We start from the raw sequence: 23,846 nt of genomic DNA, 5'->3' as shown, positions 1-23,846 counted from the left end.
ACAAATTTAAGTTGTCATCCATCATTTCTGCCAAGAAATATCATACCCTGCTAACAATAATAAATACAACTTCAAGTATCATTTCTTAGTAGTTACCTTACATGCAATAAAAGGAAATGTAGAGGGGATTTCCCCCCCCCCCCCCTTTTTTTATTAACCTCTTAATTAGCTTCTTGAGTTCATGCAAACGAAATAAAATGTTCTCTACAAAATAAAATGCAGAATTACTCCAGACAGAAAAGGCATTTGTTTTCTTCCTTCTTGGAACTTACTGTCCCACTGTCAAGCCACAGGTCACATTGCAGAGAGCAGCTTTAAAAAGAAGCATTTGACAACGTGGTAGTGAAGATGATTACTTGTAAATAAACAAGGTTCTGGAAGCATTCATTTCTCTCACAGCAAAGTACCAAAAAAAACCCCAAAAAAATAAAAAATAACATTTAAGTACCTTGTTAAGGCATCTGTTCCAAGCCTGATTCTTAATGCTTGCTCATTCCAACAGTAAAAAAACCCCTACATATTAATCAACTAAGACACATGATATACAAAGCATACGCACAGGCATTCACAGCTCATTCACCTACCAGATACCTAAAGATATGCTGAGATTGCATGACTTGACAGCTGATCTACTGTGCCTACCAGTGGGAAGATCATCACTGTATCTCCTGGCTCTTTTATAGAATGTGATGAATAAGGGAGATGCAGGTTATTCTATTTATTCAGCTTCCAATGACATTTATACTGAGGGGATTTCCTCACCCTCCCCCCCCAGTTTTTGGCAAAGATCAAAGTACAGCCAAGGTCCCTGTTAGAATGTTCCACAGATACAATTACTGGAGGAAAACACAAGTGTTATTAGAAAAGACAATTTAACATTTATCTGTGCAACAAAAACAAGATACTGCTTTTGTAGCTAGAAGTCACAGACCACTTATAGATCACACTTAGACAGCTCAAACAACCAAAAGAAATCAAGTGTGTGACCTTTCCACTGGGTACTGCACACTGAACTATGAATATTCAAGCAATATTTTTGCAATACTGCAACAGTGTATTTCAGTCCAAGGATTCTAAAGTCTCTTTTCTTGAAAGGGAGGTGCAACTATCACTAATGCTATTTTGATGCTCAGCAGCTGGACCCGAAGAAAATTTACCACCTATACACCATGGCATTTCTATATCGTTACAGTGCATTGATACTACAATTTCTGAAGCTGAAAAAAATAAAGGCCTCTATTATAAACATTTTACTGAAATAATCACCGCAGTAACAATTACACATTTTGCATGTGCTTTTAACCAACAGTTTTGGGAAAAAACCTCAATTCAGCCTACATAAACTGTTCACCAATAAAAGCTGTGCTAGCATGCTGCACTGAGCTAGCTATTTCAGCAAAAGGTCACAGCAGACTTGGTTTTGCCAAAGTCAAGATTCGAGGAGAAAGCAGCAAACATCTTAGACAGTGCTTTCCACCAAGTACCTTTAAAAGGCAAGAAAACTCAGAGGAAGTAGCAGTGAGTTTATCAAGCTGTTATGAGTTTTCATTTCAGTTTGACAAACCTAGTTTAGCAAATTCCTCTTAAATACTCTTTATTATATAAATAGTGGATTATTTCCAAACCTCACATTTCAATGTATGACTTTGACTTGCCAAAAGGGTTCAGAGAAGGCCACCTCCTTGTCAGCACCACAGAGCCTTATGGGATGTTAATAGGTCCTTTGTGAAAAAAACACTGCTTGGGCTCTGGTCAGTGTCAGCATCAAAATACACATTGTTCTTGAGTTATGTTATGCAAATATAATACTCTTATCATGAGAATCAGCAAATGGTTGGCAACTGGCAAGGAGAAGAAAGCGCACATCCAAAACTGCTGCAGGGGAGGCATAAAACAAAATGACAAGCCATGAAGTGGGACAAAAGGCCTTGAAACACTAGAGGGAGTTGCCTATTGAAACAGCCTTTCTTTCACAACCCTGGGCTGAACACAAGGGTACTAGTTTCATAGATAGGCAGAGAAAATTGTGCGCAAATCTCCTTACACCTGTCTGGTTTTGATAATTTTTGCCATGTAATGTTATTAGCTGCTCAGTTAAAAAGGAGCCATGTTACACAGGGGGTTGCTTATAATTGCTGTTTTCATGTCATCAGAGCAGTGTGCACTTGGTGATTTAATCACCTAAATTCAGAGTCCAGGGAGATGGGAGGGGTTGCCACAGTACAGAGAGAGAGTGTAGCCATTAATATAAATTTACAGCCATATGTTGTTTTGCTGTTCGTGGATTTTTTTTCATCTTAAACAGAAGAAAAAAAGAGAACCAAAACAAAAATGGTAAGACGCAGCAAAGAAATAAAAAAGGAAAAAATGTGTTTGCTATCATTCAGTGTTACTACCTACTAAATTCTATGCAACAGTCTCTACCATCATAATATATTAGGAAATATTGCCCAGCAGTTGTACTCCAAAGTGTAAAAGTTTTAAGTACAATCCATACAATTGGTTTTATGGTACAAACTTCAGCAAGTCCCATAACTTCTATGAGCCTCAATTTGCAGATGGCGGATAAGAAAGGATTGCAATTGTAAATTGGTACGGAGAAAGCATTTTTGAGAATCAGAGACAGAAATCAGTACAAAATACTGTCATTTTTATTTTTAATGAGGTTGAGCAAGTAATATTAATTACTCCAAGTATTTCCTTATAAGCCCATTACAAAAGAGGAGAGGAATGCTTATATATACACAGCATAGGAAGAAGGGCACAAGCAACCTAAGAGACGAGTATAAAAAGAGGGAAATAAGAAAGAGTCTAAAATTAAGTCTAAAATTAAATCTGTACTGTTTTCTCATAGTTCACAGCATAAAAAAATGTCTCCCCATGTTAGTATACTAAAACAAATACACAATCTCACCACAACAATGCAACCAGCACTGAAGGGCTGGTGGCAAGTAGTTGTTTCCCTTACTTTCAAAAGGCTAATAAACATCACTAAGGTGGATTGCATGTTGCTTGTCCCTGCTCTAATGTCATGAAAGCTGCCCATTATCTCACCCACAGGTACCGTCTCAGTTACCTCATTGCAGGGCTCACACTCTGCTCCCAGAGGAGAGCAAGTGTTGCCAAGAGATTTCCACTGCAATTTTCAAAGTCACATCAAACCGACAAAACATCACAACGTATTCAGTGCCGCCTCATTCAAACAGAAAAAACTTTAAGTTTCCACTGTAATTAACCCTATCCTCGTTAAGATAATTATGATCAAGCTCCCTGTCACAGCTAATATCACAGCATCATTGCCTATGGCTCACACTTTGCCCTCATTAGCTTACAAAAACACTGCGCTAAACAGGAAACCGACTCCCTCTGCAAAACGACTTAAGATGTTCTGTAAGTAGACAGTAAATAATCCCTTAGAATATAAAGGTCTCAGAAATGTCATTTTATCCAAGTCCTTTGGCTAATCAGTATGATTTCTTCCAGCTTTCTTTTCCATAATTCATTCATGGTTTATAACAAAGTTTTAATCATGAAGGAATGTCATGACAGAGATTTTACTTTTTTTAATGTATGTGTATGCATGGTAATTGTCAACTACACTATTTCATGTGATCCCTCTGGCCTGGCAAGGATTTGGTTACAATGAAAGTAAAGAGCAACTCTTCATTTTGGTAATATTTGACAACAAAAATATGAGATTTTATAAATGAAAAAAAGCAGAAGCCTTGCAAGCAATAGACAAAACTTGGTACTCTGCAGTTGTCCTTGTTCAGAAAAATAAGCTGTTCAGAAGCATATGCTACAAAAGAAGAGTTCCTCACATTTTATCCCATCCCTTCATTAATAAGACAGCTGCCTCATACCTAATTGACTTTTTCCTCCTGTTTAACAGGAAAAGAGAGAGCAGTTAACAATATGCAAATGAGAGAGTTTGGGTTTAGCCTTGAAATTGATTTGCACTTTGTTGACAAGAGATAGCCATTAGCAGAAGTTAAAGATGGAGCTGTTACAAAACAAGAGCTTTTTAAAATCCCTTTTCCTTGCCTTTAATGCTTTAATAGATTACAGGAGAGCAGAATCAACATGAGAACACTAGTACTAGATAATTTCAGTATTTAAATAGAAATGCAATTTCTATTTCTCCAGCACCTGCCAGCCAAGGACTACAAAGCATTTTTTTGCAAAATATTAATGAATTACTTTTCAAAAACCTGCTGAGCTTAAAATTCCATTTTGTAGTAAAGCAGAGAGAGGTTAAGTGACTAACAGAAGGTGACCTCCAGCAATTTTGCAAGAGACAAGAAATAACACCCAGAATTCCTGACTTCTAGTCCTTTGACTTGACCTCACCAAAGCAAAACAAAGCACAATAAAAAAATGGGGATATATATTTATATAAAAGAAAAATAAATCAGGTGGATAAAATACAAGTAAAGCATCAAAAATGGTCTCTACAGTATTCAAGAATAATAGATTTTTTTTTTTTTTTGCCAATCTACTTAGTGATTTTACAGTTTCTTGCATAATAATAGAACCAAAAAGAAAACAGGATGAAGTGTTTAATGGACAGCTCTGACATGACTTCTGGGCCAAGACAGAACACACACACACCCCAAAGCACCCCAGTGACAGTAAAGAGCCTCCAAGATCCAAAATTTGTAAAGCAAGAAATGCTTTGTTTTGTCCAATATAAGAAGAAATGTTAGTATTTTGCAGACTATCTAGAGGTACATTTTGCATCACTTCCATCTTTCTGTTGGTAGATGGAAAATATCTGCAAGCAGCTATTAGGGTAAAACTTGAGGCATATCTGTGAATATGATCAGCAAAAGAGAAATTTAAATATATTAACAAGCAGCATAATTAAATACCTGTGAAAAAGAGATCTCTGTAAGAAAAGATTAAGCTTCTATTATGAATTGGACCTACAATAAGTTTCTGGATCTTTTCAAATACAGGTTGTACTTGACTACTTCCAGACAAACAAGAAAATAAATATCATTCCCTTGATTTTCCCCTTTTCTCACACACTGAAGCATACAAGACTATGTGAGACACTCTATTACCAACAAAGCCTGGGATGAAAACATCTTTCACAACAATCTTAAACCAGACTGATGTAAGCACATACAAATGTTGGGGATTCACAAAAACTCAATCTTCAAATGTTCTTTTATAGTCTTATTCTAAGTCTTACATTGCAAATTCCATTGCCTAAAAAGAAGCCCAAACTTCTAAACCCTTAGAAGCCACCATCCACCTCCAAGAAAACCCAAATAAAAGTAGAGGCAATAAACAGACAAAAAGAGATGAGGTCTCCTGAATTCTAGATGTTATATTCACAATATTTCACAAATATTCCTACCAATTATAAAACAGAAATGCAGATATTTCTTGAGAGAGGGATTTTACTAATAAGCAGCAGTTCCTCAAATGATGCCATTGTCTGAAAAGAAATAATGCAGATTCATCTCATCCATCTATAAAAACCCAGTTACTTATAACTCCTTACATGTAGCAAGAAAAGATGGGCACTCCCAGAAGGTGAATCAGACCTTCAGGTGAGGCTCAATGAAGCACATCTGTTTGGGAAGGATGAACAGAGCCTATTTGTCAGAAATCTTGCCATGAAATTAAAAGAAACTGCAACATGAAGGTAAAAAACTGTAAGAGCTGTGTCCCGTAGGAGTGGATTATTTGCCTGGTGAAATAAACTACAAATCCCAATTGCAGCTTTCAGGGGCTCACAAAAACATATTACAGTCAACCATTCAGTTCAACCACCATTCTCTCACACCAAGACTCTACTAAAATTAAAAAAAAAACAAACCACAAACAGCAACAACCACCAAAACACAAAAAACCATCAATAAAACAAACAACCAAACCAACCAAGCAAAAGAGATAAATTAGCAACCAGCCTGACTGTGGTGGGGTTCAATTTCTTTTCTAATGAATCTCTTAAAGTTTTAGATTTCACTATGTGTATTTAATACACCTTTACTCAAGAGAATATCCCATTAATACAGCTCAAACTTTATCCTTCATGTTAGGCTGCTTTTTGCTTAAGTTTTTATATTACATCTTCAGGATTAAACATGCCAAGATTTTATATTATACTACTGTTACAATTCTGTTGAAATTTAAATAAAATTACAATTAGTGTACTATAGCCTGTGGGAAGGCAGTTTTCACATAAACTATATAAAATATTTCAAAATGATACAAAATAGATCAGAAAATGAGTTCATAGTCATCTAGTCATCAAACAAGTATCATATAAGAAAATACAGTTTGCAAAGCAGTGCAAAAAATTACCAAGCAGAGAGAAAGTGACTGTATATATTCATAGCTTATGAAAGGGCATTCTGGAAAAAACACCACTAATAGTTCATTTATGCATCACTTCTCTAAAATGCCTAAGTACAGACTTAAAAATCCTTCTGCTAAAAATTATTAGAAGTGTTTGATGAAGAATAGCAACGAGTTCAGAGAAAAACTTGAATGAAAGACTCTTGCTTTGTCTTTTTCCCTAATCTTAACATGGAACTCAATCCTAATAAAGCAAATGGCATTTAAAAATCCTAATAAAACAAATGGCATTAAAAAAAAAAAGGAAGCGCTGCCATTTCCTGAACTTGAAAGAATTCAATGAAGTATTAGTGATTAAAAATAGCAAAAGAACACGCTATGGTTTACAAAGTGTTTAAAATACAAATAACCTGTTTTAAAAAAGCAAACAAACAAAAAACCCCACAAAGAGCTAAAACCCTGTAACGTGTTTATTCTTAAAAGCTCCTCTCAGCTCCATGTGCCAAGAGAAAACCCTAAAAACCAGTATTATAATGGAAATATGAGCAAATTCAAGTGCAAAGGCAGTGCCATAATGAAAGCTTTAGTGTATCTTGGATCAATCTGTCACTCTGCAATTCAGATAGTAACTTAACTCCCCTTTTTCCACAGAGAGCGGGGGAGCAGAGTGAGTAGAGTAAAGCCCATTTTGACTACCAGAGTTCAGTGGGAAGGGGGAAAAGAAAAGTAATTTTTCTCCCATCTTCCACAACAACCAAGGCTGAGGATTGACAAGCAAATTGACGCACTGCTCAGAGGGCAAAAGATAAATGTTTGATGAATTGGCCATTGCTGGAGGAGTGATGGGCTTCATATGTGCATAATGGACTAGCTGCCGTTCAATTCAGATTGCCTGCCAAGATAAGAAACCATAATGAATGGACCAAGCACAGTCTGTGCCATAAGAATGTATAATCTGACTAGTTTTAATAAACTTAATAAAAAAGATGAAGCAGAGAGAGGCAAGGGGACTGGCCTTTGTGACCAGCTATAAGAGGTGAGGACGACTAATAGACTGCTCAAGCATGATAGCAGAGACTTGTTAATGAACATAATACTGAATCTCTCGATGTTAAAAAATGTCTTTAGAACAACTTAAAGACAGGGATCTACATAGGTGCATACCACAGACACTGTAGTACTTGTTAATCATCATATGACTGCCATGTAATTATTATTTCCTTCTGCTACCTACCCTGCTTTGTCTCCATTCCTTCTTTTATCCCCTGTGCATGGTACCTTAGGCTGTACCCAGATCCACACCATACACCAACAGTTTTTACCAACTCCTCAGAAGCAAAACAGCCCTATAATGATTACAAGACAGAATTCAGGCCCAATTTCCTACAGAAAGGTTTTGGCCATGCAACTACATCACTAACTTTCACTGCCAGTGGAGAAACATCTTTCACCATCATAAGTGCTTGCACTTGCTACAACCTCATTTGCTTTTGCAAACTGTGTTTCCACCAAAGATGAGAAATTTGACAGTACAGTTACAACAAAAACAGTTACCAAAACCTTTCCAGCACATACAAGACTGTTGCCAACAATAGCCATTTTGGTCTGGGATTTGCTGTGTTGGATACTGCTCCCCATCTGTATCCACAGTCTCTAAATTCTGACCTTATTCAGCCCATCAGCACTACGAAAAGATATTAAAAACAAAACAAAACTCTGAGAATATGTTACTGTGTATGGGTATATAACAGTCTGGTAATCACCACTACTTTCATGCTGAGTAGCAAATAGACACAGGGCCATTTTTGCTTTTCTTTTCTTGTTATTTAGTCACATGAATAACAATGTCTCTCTTTCTGAAGTTTACCAGCCATTAAGTCCTGAATCTATGGAAATGCTAAAGGAGTCAATAAGAGAAAAACCAGCTCTGACTTTTAAAGCAGCAGGATTATACCAACAATCTATTTCTTTTTTAAGACTCAAAGGGTGAAAACATGCCCTTATGTGTGCATGTAACACACTGTACTAGGTCAAGCGGAGCTGTTTCATCCTATAGGTAGGACAAAAATTAAAAAAAAAGAGGATTGCAGAAAGATTCTCTTGATTGATTGTACAGAATAACAGCAGTGTTATGCATGTTTGTTCTCTTGCTTTTGCTTTTTTCTTCTGATGATGAAAAATAAATAAGGAAACAAAATAGTCTGCTTGGGTAAGTATTGCGGTTACCACCCTCTTGATGTCAGTAATGTAGCCTGTGTCATAATTTAAACAGAAATCATTATATGCAAGACAGACAGCTGGAATTTCAGTATAAATTTTATCCAACTGCAAAAGGAAAGTAACTCATTATCAAGCAGCTCAGAAGGCTCACGCTACTGAAGGAAATAAAGTTTTACGACAAGAGGATCTCTCCTCTCTCTCCCTGTGAGTGAGAAAGTGAGTGCAAGAATAAGACAGAAAGGGAAGGCTCAGGAGTGCTGGGTGAATTATAGACTGCCTCTCAAGATTCACAGCTCTTCGTGGTAGGAGGTTAATATTCTCACATGTCATTAGGTCTGCTGGCTCTACTGATGGCTCATTGAATCAGGCAGCAAATTATTTCCTCATGCTGCAGAGGACACCACACTTCAAAGGGAAGGAGCCAGGGTCAAGACGGCTCTCCAGTTCGATTAATGAGTTGGGATCAGCAGAGGTTGCCTGTAGGTAAGAATGTGACTGAAGCTTTTGACAAAGCTGACTTTTTGAACAGGACTTGACCCAGGCCCCTTACTCCCCTCCCCACCAAATCTTATTTCCAACATTTGCCTCTGACTGACCTGCTCAGGCCTGTTGGGATGCTTTTGACCTCCTCAGTCTTTGTTACCAGACACAGGAGCTGTCTGCCCATATTTGATGTGTCTCTCCCCAAAGGCCACATCAGCTTATCCAGGCTCATCAGAATACTTCAGAACAGTACAGCAAAATAAGATAGAGTAGATTCATTTCAGATTTTTAATTATTTTCATTAAATTTGTTGATAAGGGGGAAGAAGAAGGAGAAAACTAAGAGATATTTCCACTTTCATTAATATTAAGAAAGATTTCTCAATGGCGTTAGATGCAATTAAGAAAAACACAAAGGTTACTAGAAGATACTAGAAGTATTTATGACTTAAATATTCAAATAATGGAAAAGCAGAAAATATTGCTTACATGGTTCTGCTGACTAATATTCCTACCAAATAATGCATTATATAGAATATTCCTCTTAAAAGTTTTTATTTTTATAGCAAGAGATTAAAGACAACTAAAACTTAATGGCCACTGCATTCGTCTCTTTCTAAATACTCAGTCTGATTTCTCTGAAATACTTGAATGCATATTTAAATAGATTTAATAAAGTACTGATATGAGATTAATTGCATTAATGTTTTGGGGGTTTTCTTTTTAATAAGGTCTACTTAAACTGCACCCTTTCTCAAACCAATATGAGTAACTGAATCAACATGTAAATCATTGTTGGTGAGCTTCCAAAAATCACATATCTTCCGATGACTGAAATGAGTGTTTTCTCAATTACACCAACAAAATTGTTCACACGTGCTTCTCATTTGTTAGATATTTTAAAATTTTGTTTGAGAATAACTTACACATTTATGTTTCTGAAGCAAGGTTCTAGGTCATTCTTCAATATTTCTTTTAATCACAGTACAGCATTTTATATCTTCTTCCTAAACATTTTGCTTATCAGTATCCTTAATGTGCAAGGCCTTAGTGCCTTAAAAAAAAAGTAACTTTAGGTACTTTAGTAACAATTTACAAAATTTAACTTTTGGTGTACAGTTTGAAAATCTTTTAACGATGTCTAAGTGCAAGGCAAATTTTCACCTTTACTCTTCAATGTTTCTTCTGCACTCAAACACCTGTTTGTAACAGATTTCCTTACTATAACAGACATTTCAGTCCATAAAGCCAGCAAACAGATTATTAGAATGATAAAACTTAGGGTAAAAGCATACAAGGTCTATGCATGACTGAGCCAATTTAGAAGAACTAGTATCCTTTCAAGGAGACTACCTTGTGCTAGACAGCAAATCTTCCACTTGGATGTGCTTTACTCTAAAGTGCAAGTACACACAAGCAAGAGACAGCTTTTTCTTTTGCTTATGCCTGCACAATCTCCAGTGAATTGTACATTATGCAAGTGGAAGTTTGCAACACCAGAAAAGCTGTTAGACGGGAAACACTTTTTTTATGGGCTTGTTTAAACAAAGTAACTGTGTTACTGGGTCTGTCATCACTGTTAACATTATATCCTGTTTCATCTGTTTCTAGAAAGCCAGCAGCATACCACAGATCATTTGTGAAGTGTGTGCTTGTGTCTTGTGTAACACTTAGCAAGAAGATATGAATGCCACAGAGGAGGACAAGTCCAGCTGGGGTGGGATGTAAGTGGCCAGTTTGACGTTGCCAGGGAGAAAGAAGAAATAGTTGTGCTCAGGGAAAGGAGGAGCCACTCAGCTGATAGAAAACAGAGAATCCCCAACAGTTTCCAAACACGATCACCTAAGTTTCTGGTTTCTGACAGCACTAAATCAGAAGTGACGGTGGGACTAAGATCAATTGCCAAGACACCTGGACCTGAAGGGGAACCTGCTGAAATTCAAGACAGGAATCTTAGAGAAGATGGAATCAACAAGGGGGAAGGGATCTGCTAAGTATATGCAAAGACCAAGTTTTGTCTTTGTCCTTGTGTCCATTCATAAAACGAAAACCTTTCAGTTAAGTCTTACCAAATAGACCTTTGTTTTACTTTCAGGCATGTGTGGTGTTTCAAGGGAATGTATTACCAGTTACCATGGTACAGTGTTTCTCAAGAGGTAAAAAAAATCTAAATAAAGAAAAAAAAAAAAAGAACAAGAAGTCCCATACCTAACTCAAGATGAATTAGAAGGTCCAGCTGCAATGAGTACTGCTTTATACCAACTTGGATATAGTCCACCTGGGAAACTGTCAGGGCAATTATGGAGTTTGGGAAGGAACCTATAAACTCATAAATCACTCTTGTAAAGAGCAGAAAGCAAGGAAACACACCATGGCTTTTGGAAATTGTTACCACATACTACACTCAGTCAAGCACTTTTGCATGATAACTGTTCAGTACTAATTGTTTGAACAACTTTTTTGTGTTACTGGGCCTCATGGCAATCCTGCATAAGAGCACGCAGAGATAAGTGTCTTTGATTTTCAAAATACTTCCATATAATCTGTTCATTCAATCTGTCTGGTCAAACTGGGGGGTTTTGCCCCAACACCTCCTGGTGAAACAGAAAACCACCTTGGGTCTTCCTGAGCAGCTTCACAAGGACAGTCACCTGCCATAATGAGGATGGAGCAATCTGACAGGAAAGAGCCACTCCCCAAAAAACCAGGCTTGTGTTACTCCCCTACACGGATCTGGAAAGAAACTCAGGTGTCAATCCAGGTGTTTTTCCATGCCCTCGGATGAGAATCAATGCAAGCTCCTCCTTTAAGCACGGTTACAGGCAAGAGACACTCCATAGATTAGCAAAAGGCAAGCAAAAGGAAAACAACACTGAACTCTGACACCTGGGTTTTCATGGAATCATACATACACTAATGGTAGAAAAGACCCTCAAGATCATCAAGTCCTACCTTTGGAAAGGTTGCTTCATGCTTTCCTGTCATGCCAATACATACAAAATCTACCAAGTAACCAAAAGACTTCCATCAAAACAATGTAACAATGTTTTTAAATGAAAACTACTTTCTATCACAATCGGCATAAAACCATCCACCATAAAAACATGATGCTGAAGTAATTTAACATAATTAAAATATTTTAAAAATCAGTATATAACTTAATAAAGTATGTCATTCAAAATTAATTTCAGGCTTTAATTGCTGAATAAATAAAGTTTTAATTGAGAATAGAGGCCTGACTGTGTTGCCACTACCTCCAAATTTTTAGTCCAATTACCTGTGAAGACAAAGCCATGACTGGCTGCAATTTACCATGCTTGAATCCACAGAGCATAAGTAATATAACCTTCAGTAAAAGTCCAATTGCTAAAAAAAAAATCACTGAACTCCTAACAGTTCACTGTGTATAGATAACACCTGACTTCATGAACTGAATTATAAACCCAATGCCATTTCAAGAGGCAGCTACCTCCCCCTCAACAGAAGGGCTGGGCCTGGCAGTGTAGAAGTGCTGGAAATTCGTGGGCATAAATCTATTTCATGCCTACATTGCAGCCATCAGCCTCAGCCATATGCTCACTCTTTTGTCCATAGTGGAATTTGATGACAATTAGATTTCTGAGGGGCACATAATCTGCTCAAGCCACAAAAAAAGAAAGAAAGAAAAAAAAAAAAGAGTAATTTACCTCACACATGTGAACCCACATGGAGTGTTTTGAAAGAAAACAGAAGTGAAATATCACAGCAAGCATGCCCATAAAATATTCTTCACTGACGCAATTAGGCAGTTTGTTAAAAAAAAAAATAAACAAAGCAAACAAACAAAACAAAAAAAACCAAAAAAAAAAAAAAAAAAAAAAAAAAGAACTCAAACAAACCCAAACCAAACAACAAATAAGCAAAAAAAGAGAGAAGGCACTACTGGATTCCCGAATGCCACCACAGTGGCCATCAGTGACCCAGTGCCAGCCCCTCCTTGTTTGCAGGGACCACATCAAAGCACCTTTGCTGCCTCCTGGCCTTCTACAGAGCAGCTTCAGCCACTTAGGGGGAAAAAACGCTAAGTAAAGGCTTGGACTTAAAGCATTAAAAGAAATAAATTGAGAGGATTTTGTCTGGAAACCTTGTCTTGTCCTTACTGAAGGCTAAAATAAACTTAATTTTTGTTAAAATTAAAGCAAAAATTAAATCATCTTATTATGTAATTGGAACTAGGCCTCAGGCACTAGCAGTAAAGAAGGGATTAAGGCCTCCACCACCTGGGTTGTCATTCTCATGGGCCCCATTACCACCCCCTTATTCGTTTTTATAGCCAACAGATTAAAATGCGAGCGTCGCAATCTTTGATCTTTCACTTGCTGACACAAATCCTTTCAAGCCTCCAACGTTTTCTGCTGAGGTAATTAGTACTAATTAAAAGGTTTCCAACAGCCTTTGCTCTACTTTTTCCCTCCAAAGAAATTGCTTTTACAAGTGCCTTCCATCTTTGAAATGTATGCATCGTTCACTTTCTTCTTTATCTGACTCCCAGAGATCAAGTAGATTAGTGACTCCATTATTCCCCAAGACAAAGCCAAACAACAGGTTTTTACTATCTTCCTGACCTGTTGAGGTGCAGGGTTTATACTCAGAAACAAGTGCCTCTGCTTGTATTAAAAGACAGTCCAATTATGCATTAACAGACACAATGCAGAGGTTTCTACATTTAAGAATGGACATCATTCAAAGATGTTGAATTTTCTCAGAAGAGAGAGGCAACTGTTCACTAATCAAACTGACAAGTTGTAGGACTAATAACTGGTCTTTCTTTGTTTTCTTTTCTTTTTGTGTGTTTGTGTATCAGGCAAGATGCAAACAATTTCTTTCTCTTCCCCCCCTTACCCCATCCTTTCCTCTCCATTCCACTTTCTTGTCAAATTATAACAATTTATACATATTTGTTACTTAAAAAAAAAAAAATTAAAAATTAAGTACCACCCTGAACGATCCTGAAAGCCCAGAAAGTCGTGTCTGAAGAAGTTTTGGTTAGTATAATTCAGTAATGTGTCCTGCTATAGGCAAACTGATGGCTAGAAATATAATGACAGACATTAAACCACTTTTTTATAGTACATCTAAAGTACTAATGAAATGCCAGGACTAAAAAAATTAAAAGTTGCAGAAAAAAAAAAAAAAAAAAAAAAAAAAAAAAAAAAAAAAAAAGAACAGTACTTTGCATTGAGAAAGAGCTGTGCTTTGAATTTACAGGTTTTCAAATGATGGTTCAATCGACATGGGCTCTATATGGATCATTTTTCTTTATGAAAACCTGGAAGCTTTATGCCTGCTGTGATAAAAATAAATTACACTTCATGCAGCAAAAGTGCTATTCAAAAAAGAGGACAGTTCTCAGGCTCTTAAAGTTCTCACTTCCTATTGAAAATGACAGCAGCTCTCTCTCATGCTGTAGTATCTCTGGCACAATAGATCAGAAATCATACACAGAGCCACAAGATGCTGTGTAACTTATCATTACACACACAGGGGTCCATTCTCCTCTCGCGATGCAAGCACAGGGCTCCTGCTGGCACTAATGGGAGCTGCACGTGCACATCAAGGACAGAAACAAACCCACAGTGCATCCACTTTTCTAACCCCAGCTAAGTTAGGAAAGTTTTAAATAGCCAGAAAGAAAAGTCAATAAATTGTCTCCTAATCATACCAAGTCTTCTACTTTATTTTCATAGCTATTCTACTAAAGTAGTAATTTCTTTTCACGTAACTTTCCTCAAGAGGATTTAAAAGCGCTACAATCTCATCAGTTCAGCTATATTATGCCCCTGTGAAGTAAGTTTTATCTGACATATCTTGCCCAAGGTCATATGGAAATCATATGACAGGGCCAGGAATTGCACTTTTCAGTATCCTGGTAGTTCCCTGTTTTAACCAGCAGGCCATACTCCTCCTCTACGCATGCACAATAACAACAGCTCTACATCAGGAGCGTGGACATGCCATTCAGCAATGAAAAGGTTTGGAATAGCCATTGGATTAGCCATTCCACTGGGAAAAAAAAAAGGGATTTTACAAACAAAACCTCAAAAAATTTTTATGGATTCAAAATGCTAAATGAAGAAAGCAAACCTGAAACAATATTCTGTGAATCACCTAAAGTAATAGCTTTAGTCTCTTTGCCTTGTTAGGACGTGGTCACCATTGCCTTAAAATGTCAGGCAATCCCTGCAAAACCAATACAAGTTTAGGACATACCATACTTCAGCTCTCAGTACACACAAGAACAACAGATCATGTGGAAACCCCAGCTAAACCTGGGCAACTGTGTAAGCCCTGCAAAAACACATTAACACTGTCTCTTCTAACAGAGCAGCTTTTATAAATAGCACAGCTTTTTTGACACTCAATATAACATATATTTGGGTTTTATGTTTACCAAATGTATAATTCTCATATTTCAATTAAATTTGGAATTATGAATTCTGAAATGTTAAAAAAATTGGAACTTGGGACCAGATCATGGAGAAAAGGAGAATCTAATTGAAAAAAATGAATATGTGTGTATCTTTCCATATCCAAGATCATCATTTAACATCATTAAAGAGAACATGACATTAATGTAACATGATAGAAGCAATCTGCCATATTCTCACCTATTAGTAAAGTAGCATATGACTTTAAGGCAAAATCAACATTAACACCACACTTTCTAAAGAGTTTTTGGGTCTTTCATCTTACGAAATCTGAACTGTACAAGGAAAGAAATTTTACTAAAAATCAGACCCACAAAAACCCTAAACACTTTGCAGGGAAAAGGCAGCTACAGAGAAGAGTCTGTATGGAAAGGAAGTGACTGACATGTAGAATCTCTTGGCAAATATCTTTCATTTTATCAGAACCACTCTCATGGACAAAGGTGAATATTCTCCACAATGTGCAAACAAATTAGTCTTGCTTTGAAATTATAAACTCCCAATTTATGATGTTTCTTCTTTCATTTGACCTTTTCTTATTTATTCCTGCTTTTCCATGTACAAACTGCTTTCATATTCATCAGAGATTCTTTCTTTAAAATTAACAGCCAAAACTATCTCATGAACCAAAAATTTGAGACCAAACTTTAGGGAAAAGAAAATCCATAATCGTGAAGTTCACAATAAAATTACATGCTGGCAGCACAGTAGGTAAAGTTAACACTCATATGATGGCAAAAGTATGAAAACGGTGTCATGTTTAATGTTTCAGAGACTGCACAAATGAAGCCATCACAATATTTACTGAAGAGATCAAAAAGTAAAACGGTAAAATGGTTTTTCTGGTGAGCAAAATTTGCTTGGCTACATTACAGATTTTATATATCTTGGGATCTAAACCAGCCCTTGGTTATCAGAACAGGAGAGAAAAGGGATGAAAAAGTCTGTACCTTCCCTAGGTATTCAGTGTACAGTCGTGGCTCTTTCCAGACTGCAAACAGTTGCTGTTGCCTTAGGGTTTCATTATTCATCTACTATGGGATGCAAGGACCTCAAGCAGCTGGCCTTTTAACATGTAGGAGGAAGGGAGGGAAAGGCCTCCCGTGCAAGGGACCAGATTGGGGTACTTATATTATATCTTTAATATTTATTGAGGCGGGGGGCAAGGGGGGATATATTATATATACTATACCATCTTTTCCCTCCTTCTCCCCCAACCCCAAAGGGTAAAAAAATGCATCAATAACCTTCAAATTTGCCCTGCTCTCTCAGTAGGCTGTGCATGCATTGAAAAACCTGTAAAGAAACATTTCAATTTGAAGTTTCCAAGAGGTAATTATAAACAAGAGAAAGAGAAAAATATTTTTGAAATTATGAAAAATACCCTGACAGTGACTCCCTTAGACTCACATTTAGCCCTTGAAAAATATTCTGCCAAAGGGTGCATTTTGACAGGGAAAAGATGAAGAGTGGAGAGAAGAGGCAGCAGTCTGTCATAATTGATGACACTGCAATGCAAGCTGAAGTCAAGACTGAATATTTACAAAATTCATTCAGGGTGAGGTTTTTAAAAGGGGAGAAAAAACCAACAGCAGACACAGATGGACTCAACCTTTTGAAAACACAGTGGGACTACAACAGACAGTGCAATACAGTCAACATAACCACATCACACATGCAAAACAATTCAAGGGTCATTTTCGTAATTCAAGATGTTATAAGATTAAATATAAAGAAATATTTTTTCTGTAGGAATCTGTATGTCTTTGCTTGGATATGTTTTTTTTTAAAATAATTTTAGAATGACGCTACTGAGTTGAGTCTCTTTGGCTATAAAAAGACTTCAATGTTAGAAATTTTCACCCCAAATTATTAGTTCAAGATGAGCTCAGATCACCAGTTTGCAATGCTACAGTGTAATACAATTAAGCCAATCTGAACCTGGACAGCCACATCCTTATGTTCCTATGCTTTGCTTTTACTGTTTGACCTCACCTCCTCCTCCCTTCAGCTACACCCCAACTGTCATGCAGTCCCATGGTTAAGCAGTTCAGGGATATGATCCAGTGAAAATTGAGCTGGAAGGGAAGGCAGGAAGTAGAAGAACTGCAGCAAGCTAAACTGCCCCAAGTTGTTCCTAAAGACTAATTGATTGATAAAGTGAACATATTTTTTGTAGTCCTGGTCCAGCTGCCAGGGAGGAAGTTCTTTCCAAGCAAATTCAGCTGGCAGCTTGCCATCAGATTCAAAGCAGAAGACAGGTTCAAAACCAATTGGAGACTACACTTGCCCAATTATTAGCAGTGAACTGTCCGAGGTCAGGGCAGAGGTACATCAGTAAAACAAAGCAATTCTGTTCCCTGTTCCACAGGGATCCAGAAGCTCATCTTCAAGAGTTGTCAATCTGGCACTTTTCACCAGTGCTGACTTCACACTTCATTTAAACAAATATGACTAATCCTGCTCCCAAAGGAAATGCACTGACTGGATCTATCTTGCTACCAGCAATACCAGTCGGGCCCAGATGTATGGGAGATAACAAGCCATCTCAATGTGAATCATCCAGCACTTATAAAATGAATCGGAATTTAATAAACTACAAGAGTAGACAAAGTTTGGACTAGTATTACACAGGCATCAAAAAATAAGCCATAAAGTATACTTCTTATGTAGAAACCATTAAAATTCACAATTTAGCAATGCAGCTATTCTCTGTATTTACTGTGCATTCTAACTACATGACAAATTGAGAATTCCATATATTTATATACAGTGGACAAAGCTTGTTTAAATAAAATAAATCACTAAAAAGCTATTTAATCTAATCCTCCCATCACTAACAAACCTTCCCCCAAAATTCAATTTCCCATGTCACAAAGCTGTAGATTTTTTTTTCCAGAAACGGTAGATCTAAACTGCCTGGTACAAAAACACTTTGCACCTTCCTCCCACTCATTATTTTCAAAAAGAAAAACCAGATACAAACACATTACAGTAGGGCACAGAAATGAACATGAAATAGGTGCTTTCTAGTCCTGGGAGCTGTATTTTTTTATTTTTTTTTTTGCCAAGGCTGTTCAGGAGAAAGTCCAGTCACCCAGATCTGCTTTGTGTTTCTAATTCTTCCATTAATCCAGCCTACTCCAAAAAGGAGTAGGCTGGATTAAAACCTACAAGTTTTAAGCAGACAGAGGCATTGCAAAATATCCAGGCCATTAAATTGCTTAGGACTACTATAGTGCACCTCCAAAAAAGTGTACAGGGAGCCACCCTTTCCATTTCACTAAAAGTAATCCTAAACAAATTCAAATACTGCTTCCTTGCCTTCCTTCCTGACAGGAAAGGCATATTACCCTGTAAAGTGAAATTATATTTTCAGGTTTTCCAAACACTTCTAAATGAAAGAAGAGTAAACTAGCCTTAAGATGTAAGGTTATATTCCAAGTTTGGTAGGGAGAACAATGTGAATGAAATTGTTTTTCACAATTCAAAGGAATGAGAACAGTCTAGATTAAAGCTAAAGGAAGGGTAGTTTCTGCGAAGCATTTAATTTAAAGTTTGTTTGCAGGTATCTAAGATCTGATATGACTTCTCCCACCCCATTTCAAAATAGAACATATGTAAAAATAAATTAGGAATATGTCATTATTTTTTCAATTCTCTAGTTTCTTAGCACAAATATTTTAATGATTATACTGTCTAATAAATTGGGTGGAGCAGTATGAAATCTTTCATTATTTTCTTACTGATTTTGTATCTCATTTTTATTTTTGTCCAAAATGCAAATTCACCTATATCCAAAACTGGATGCCTATTATTAAAAATAAATAAAAACAGAAGGTAATTTTCAACTTTTTATGCATAGCAGTGATCTTAAAAATTACAGATGATGTGTCAGGTTTTTTTTAGAAGATTTCACACTTAAGGACAATAATTTTTAATTTGAAGAATAAGCACAAACAAGAACATATAGAAATGCCAAATCCATAAAATAAATTCTACAGTCAATACTAAGACACACACAAATTCTATAATAAGAATCTTTGCATATTCTTTTCATTTAAAGTCTTTATGACAGACATGTAACAAGAAAATATTGCAAAGGCATGATATTCATCTATAAATGTTGCAGTAACTATATTTGAGCTTGAAAAAGCAGCTAGTAAGATTTTCAGTCCAAGAATAGAATTATTCTCAGAGTGAATCCAGTATGATTGAGTGAGGTTTGCTTTTAGTTGCATGGACTACCATAAACTTGCTCTAGATCCTGAGTAATGGGAATTTTGTAGCATTTCAGTTATTTGAATTTTACTGTCAATTACTTTCAGTTCTAAAAGATTTTTCTTTAATCCATTATTCTTGATCAAGAGAATGATTTTTCAGAATTCTAACATTTTAGCATCACACTATATTGACCATCTTAGAAAACAGAGTGACAGGTGTTTTTCAATATGCAGTTTATTTGTATTCCATAACTAAACCATAAACATTCCATAAGTAAAAGCATTCACAGTGCCACACACATTAGACTCTGCTCACTAGTTCCAGGTAGAGCATCCTTAGTGAATCACCATGAGGGGCAGATATTACCTAGTAGATAGCAGAAGAAATACTCATGAATTACACTTTCATATTATCCTTGAAGAAGAATAGTAGTAAAGCATATTTATTCAGTGTTTTAAGACAGCTTCAAATGATCTGATGCAACAGACATTTTCTTCTGAAAAATCAAAAAAGGATGAGATAATGCATTTCAAGGTCAATCGAAGCAAGGGAGCATCAGGAAAAAAAAGTGTGTTTAAACCACAGCAGATTTAACAGCTTAACCAATAAAGCTACTCTAGCCTTCAGTCAATGGAAATCAAAACAATGATTTCAAACTATTTTATTCAATCTGCAGGCAGGATTACTAGGTGATAAAGCTTTTTCCTTCTTTACTAAAGTGAGTATTTCTCCTATTTTTAAGATTTCTTTCAGTAAAGTAGCACTCTTTTCAGGACTACAGCCACAAGGACACGGACGTTCTTTAAAGTTTGTAGCTTTCTGTTCCTGTATTTATTACCACAGAGCTCAAATATTTATATGTATGCTCACTGGAAATCTGAAAATGCAAGGAATTTTATTAAATTTTGTAAAATTAATTTTTAAATTTCCATCAAGCCCCTCCGAATATATAAATTGAACTTTTATTTTTCCTTCCTCGAATGATGCCATTTTCTAACATAAGTAGAACAAATGTAGGTGACCCAAAATACAATAAATTACTACATTCAGATTCTTTATGACCTTTGAGGCTTTTCCTTAATAATCTGAAAAGTACTTATGTGCAATTGTAAAATCCACATTCATTAGAAGTTTTTCTTTCTTTCCATCCTGTTCTTCCCCTCTATTCAGATATATACTGATTTTCTGAAGTCCAGGAATTCTTTAAAATAATATTTCAGGTTTTAATAGCAATTAGCATATTAAATATCAGTGTACAAGGGGAGTGTACAAAGCGATTCCGTAGTAAATTAGTCTGAAAATTGTCCTAATTGTTATGCCAGATGACGTCCTCTACGTTTTGTCTTGGGAGAAAAAGATCTTTCTGTCTAAATGCCATTATGTGTCATCCTAGCTGAGCCTCCTGCCTAGCGGGGACATTGAAGTTTTACAGCAGGAGCCGCTTCTCAGGCTTTAAGAACTACAGTAAATCTTCAAACAATTTATCCAAACAAAGCCCAGTGTGTGGAGAGAAAAATACACGGGAAGCAGATGAATAAGCAACATCAATTATGGGGGGGTTGACCTTTCTGCCCCACACCATGGCACAGATTTCACACCAAATCGCAGCAGATTGAAGTTGACATGCCTGGAGTGAAAACACTGGTCCTCACAATGTTGCAACTCTACATTCACAGAGCTGTAGTAAGGAGAGGAGGAAGAAAATGAAGAAAAGGGGAGGGGTGTGTGAATGAAAAATCACATATAATGGGCCTGGGTTTATTTTACAGCGAACAAAATGGCTCAATTTGAGCACTTAGACTGTCAAAATTGGCTAGTGTGAGATACGAGAGGTTCATCCAAGGGGACACTTGAATCAGGTGCCTTCAGTGATAGAACCTAGAAGAAGGGATCAGGAGAATAAAGGCTGTTCTTAAAAACTTGTTAATGTTGTTAGAGATCATATTATTTTACATGCAAAAAAAATATATATACACAACAATTTTTGTACATAGTCTCAGCAGCCAAGATTTACCTTCAATTAAAATGAAAGTGACCAGGTTTTTTTACAGTAGCAAAAAATACTGTCTCATGCAGCATTATTTTGCCCCACCAAAAATCCAAATTAGCCTACAGTTATACCTACATTTAGAAGGATTCCCATCCCAGGAAAATATTGCCTTTACTTCCAAGGAAACGCCAAACTAAGCAATGTGAACTTTGAAACCACCTCAATTAAAATTCATGTTTGGGCCTCTAAAATAGTCAAGTTAAAGATTTCTTTTTCTGGATTGGCCGTAGACAGATGATTATTAAATATTTATAAGTCTTTGAAAAGGATTGAGTGCTTTTGCTTTGTTTATTGTGTGGAGCTCCTCCTCCCCCCCTCCTTTCCCCCACTCCTTCTTTGAGGGATCTATGAGTGATCATTTTATTTGAATGCTTCACCAGTTGGTTCATGCAAAGACAGATCAGTCAACCCTATGCAGGCCATTTCACATCAATGGAATCTCTTAACACTGTTGCAATAGTAGCTTAAGGTTTAATATGCAATCAGATCAACAGCTTTTGTCTCATTCCACAGTACATTAATATACAAACTGCTACTATTTCATGATGATGGTAACTGAACACCACCAGTCCTGGTTCAGATGGAACAGATTAAAAATAGATAAACTCACAATAACATTTACATTAACCCTAACCTTAGATACTGTCATTAAAAAATTCTCAACCAATTAATCTACCAGCAAATTTTGCTGCTTAACTGTGAAGTCTAGGTTTAAAGATTAACATTTGTGATGTCAGACATCAGAAATGTAAACATGTGTTTCTTAATGCTGATAGCCTGCTGAATTCGATTTTTCAGCTTGGGCACAAGTTTCACCAGTGTCAAGAAGAAAAGCTACCACCTTTTCCCCTGGTATCACATCTGTAACACCCTTTCCAAAACTAGTCAGACCTTAGACTTCATTCCATTCGGATGAAAAAGAACTGTGAAGAAAAAGTCACAGCATATGGAAATACCACACTGTGCTTTCCCAGAAGTCTATGACTAATTTCAGAACCATCCAATGAAATCCCATACTACTGCAGGTTTTAGATTCTGTGCTGCTACTAGGAAAACCCATATTTTCCTCTTAAATTAACATATTTCCTAAAAGTACTCTCCTATTTTAAATATATCACATAGTACAACAAAAGGATTAATTGAGATCATAGTAGCACAACTGGGAACTTTATGCTCCAGAACAACACTGCTACAGAGTTGAGACAGACATTTCCATAAACCTTAACAGACTCTCAAGCTGGCAATAAGCATCTCATGATTTCTAAATACAGCTAAATTGCAAATTATTTTATTAGATTCCATAACAGCTGATCCCTAAAACTTCTCATGTTCAACCCTGCAAACACAGGATGAGGGAATACTTTCCGAGTGAGGCTGACCAAAGGGCTTCCCCACCATAGGTGTCAGAGGTGATCTGGAAAGCACTGTAACTAAAATTTACAGTGCTTTCAGCTACAGGAGAGACAAGCGTCAAACTCTGAGCACATAAACGAAGTTCATATCTGTGTTCTGATCCCTAACTGGTTTCCTTTAGACCAACACAGCTGATTCTTTGTTAGGACTGTTTTTTGATTTTGGCTCTGGGCAGTTTTTTTGGAGGGTAAAACCTATTTGAGGGAGAGGTTTCATCTTGTTTATGTCAGCTGCTGAAACTATTCTTTCTTTGCCTTTGAGCATAGTTAGATAAGAGTCTGGTTATTCTACTTGTTATGAATGCTGGAAAGGAGGACTCCAGGCAACTCTTCGCAACAGGTCAGCATCCCTTTTGCTCCTTTCCTATCAATTCCACATATTGTGACAACAGGTCTGCTGTTTGGCTGATGTATTTAAACCACCCAAGTTTTCTGAAGTCTGCCATGATGACAAGCTTCTCAAAACACATTGGGGCTCTCTAGCTCTTGCAAGCATATTGTGAACCATGGAGCTTAAGCCTCAAATTGTAACTTATAGGCCACAGTCACCAGGTCAGCCTTTCACAATTACGATGTAAAGAGGACAAGACTAATAATCAGGAAAGACAAATTAAGGCAGACACCCCGTGCAAGATCAATCCCTGTTAGCCAGCCATCCAGCCAGAGGCACATTTGACAG

The 23,846-nt window shown here is 36.7% G+C and overlaps 1 protein-coding gene across 1 annotated transcript in view; it reads right to left on the bottom strand.

Annotated features, from left to right (window-relative positions):
• LRMDA (leucine rich melanocyte differentiation associated) overlaps nt 1-23,846 on the bottom strand; it is a 613,636-nt gene that overhangs the window by 270,701 nt on the left and 319,089 nt on the right. The gene's annotated exons all lie outside the window — the stretch shown is intronic.

This window comes from Vidua macroura, chromosome 8, assembly GCF_024509145.1.
Source record: "Vidua macroura isolate BioBank_ID:100142 chromosome 8, ASM2450914v1, whole genome shotgun sequence".
In the NCBI taxonomy this organism is placed as follows: Eukaryota; Metazoa; Chordata; class Aves; order Passeriformes; family Viduidae; genus Vidua; species Vidua macroura.
Note: the sequence above shows the minus strand (reverse complement) of the source record. Positions and strands in the feature narration are given on the sequence as shown.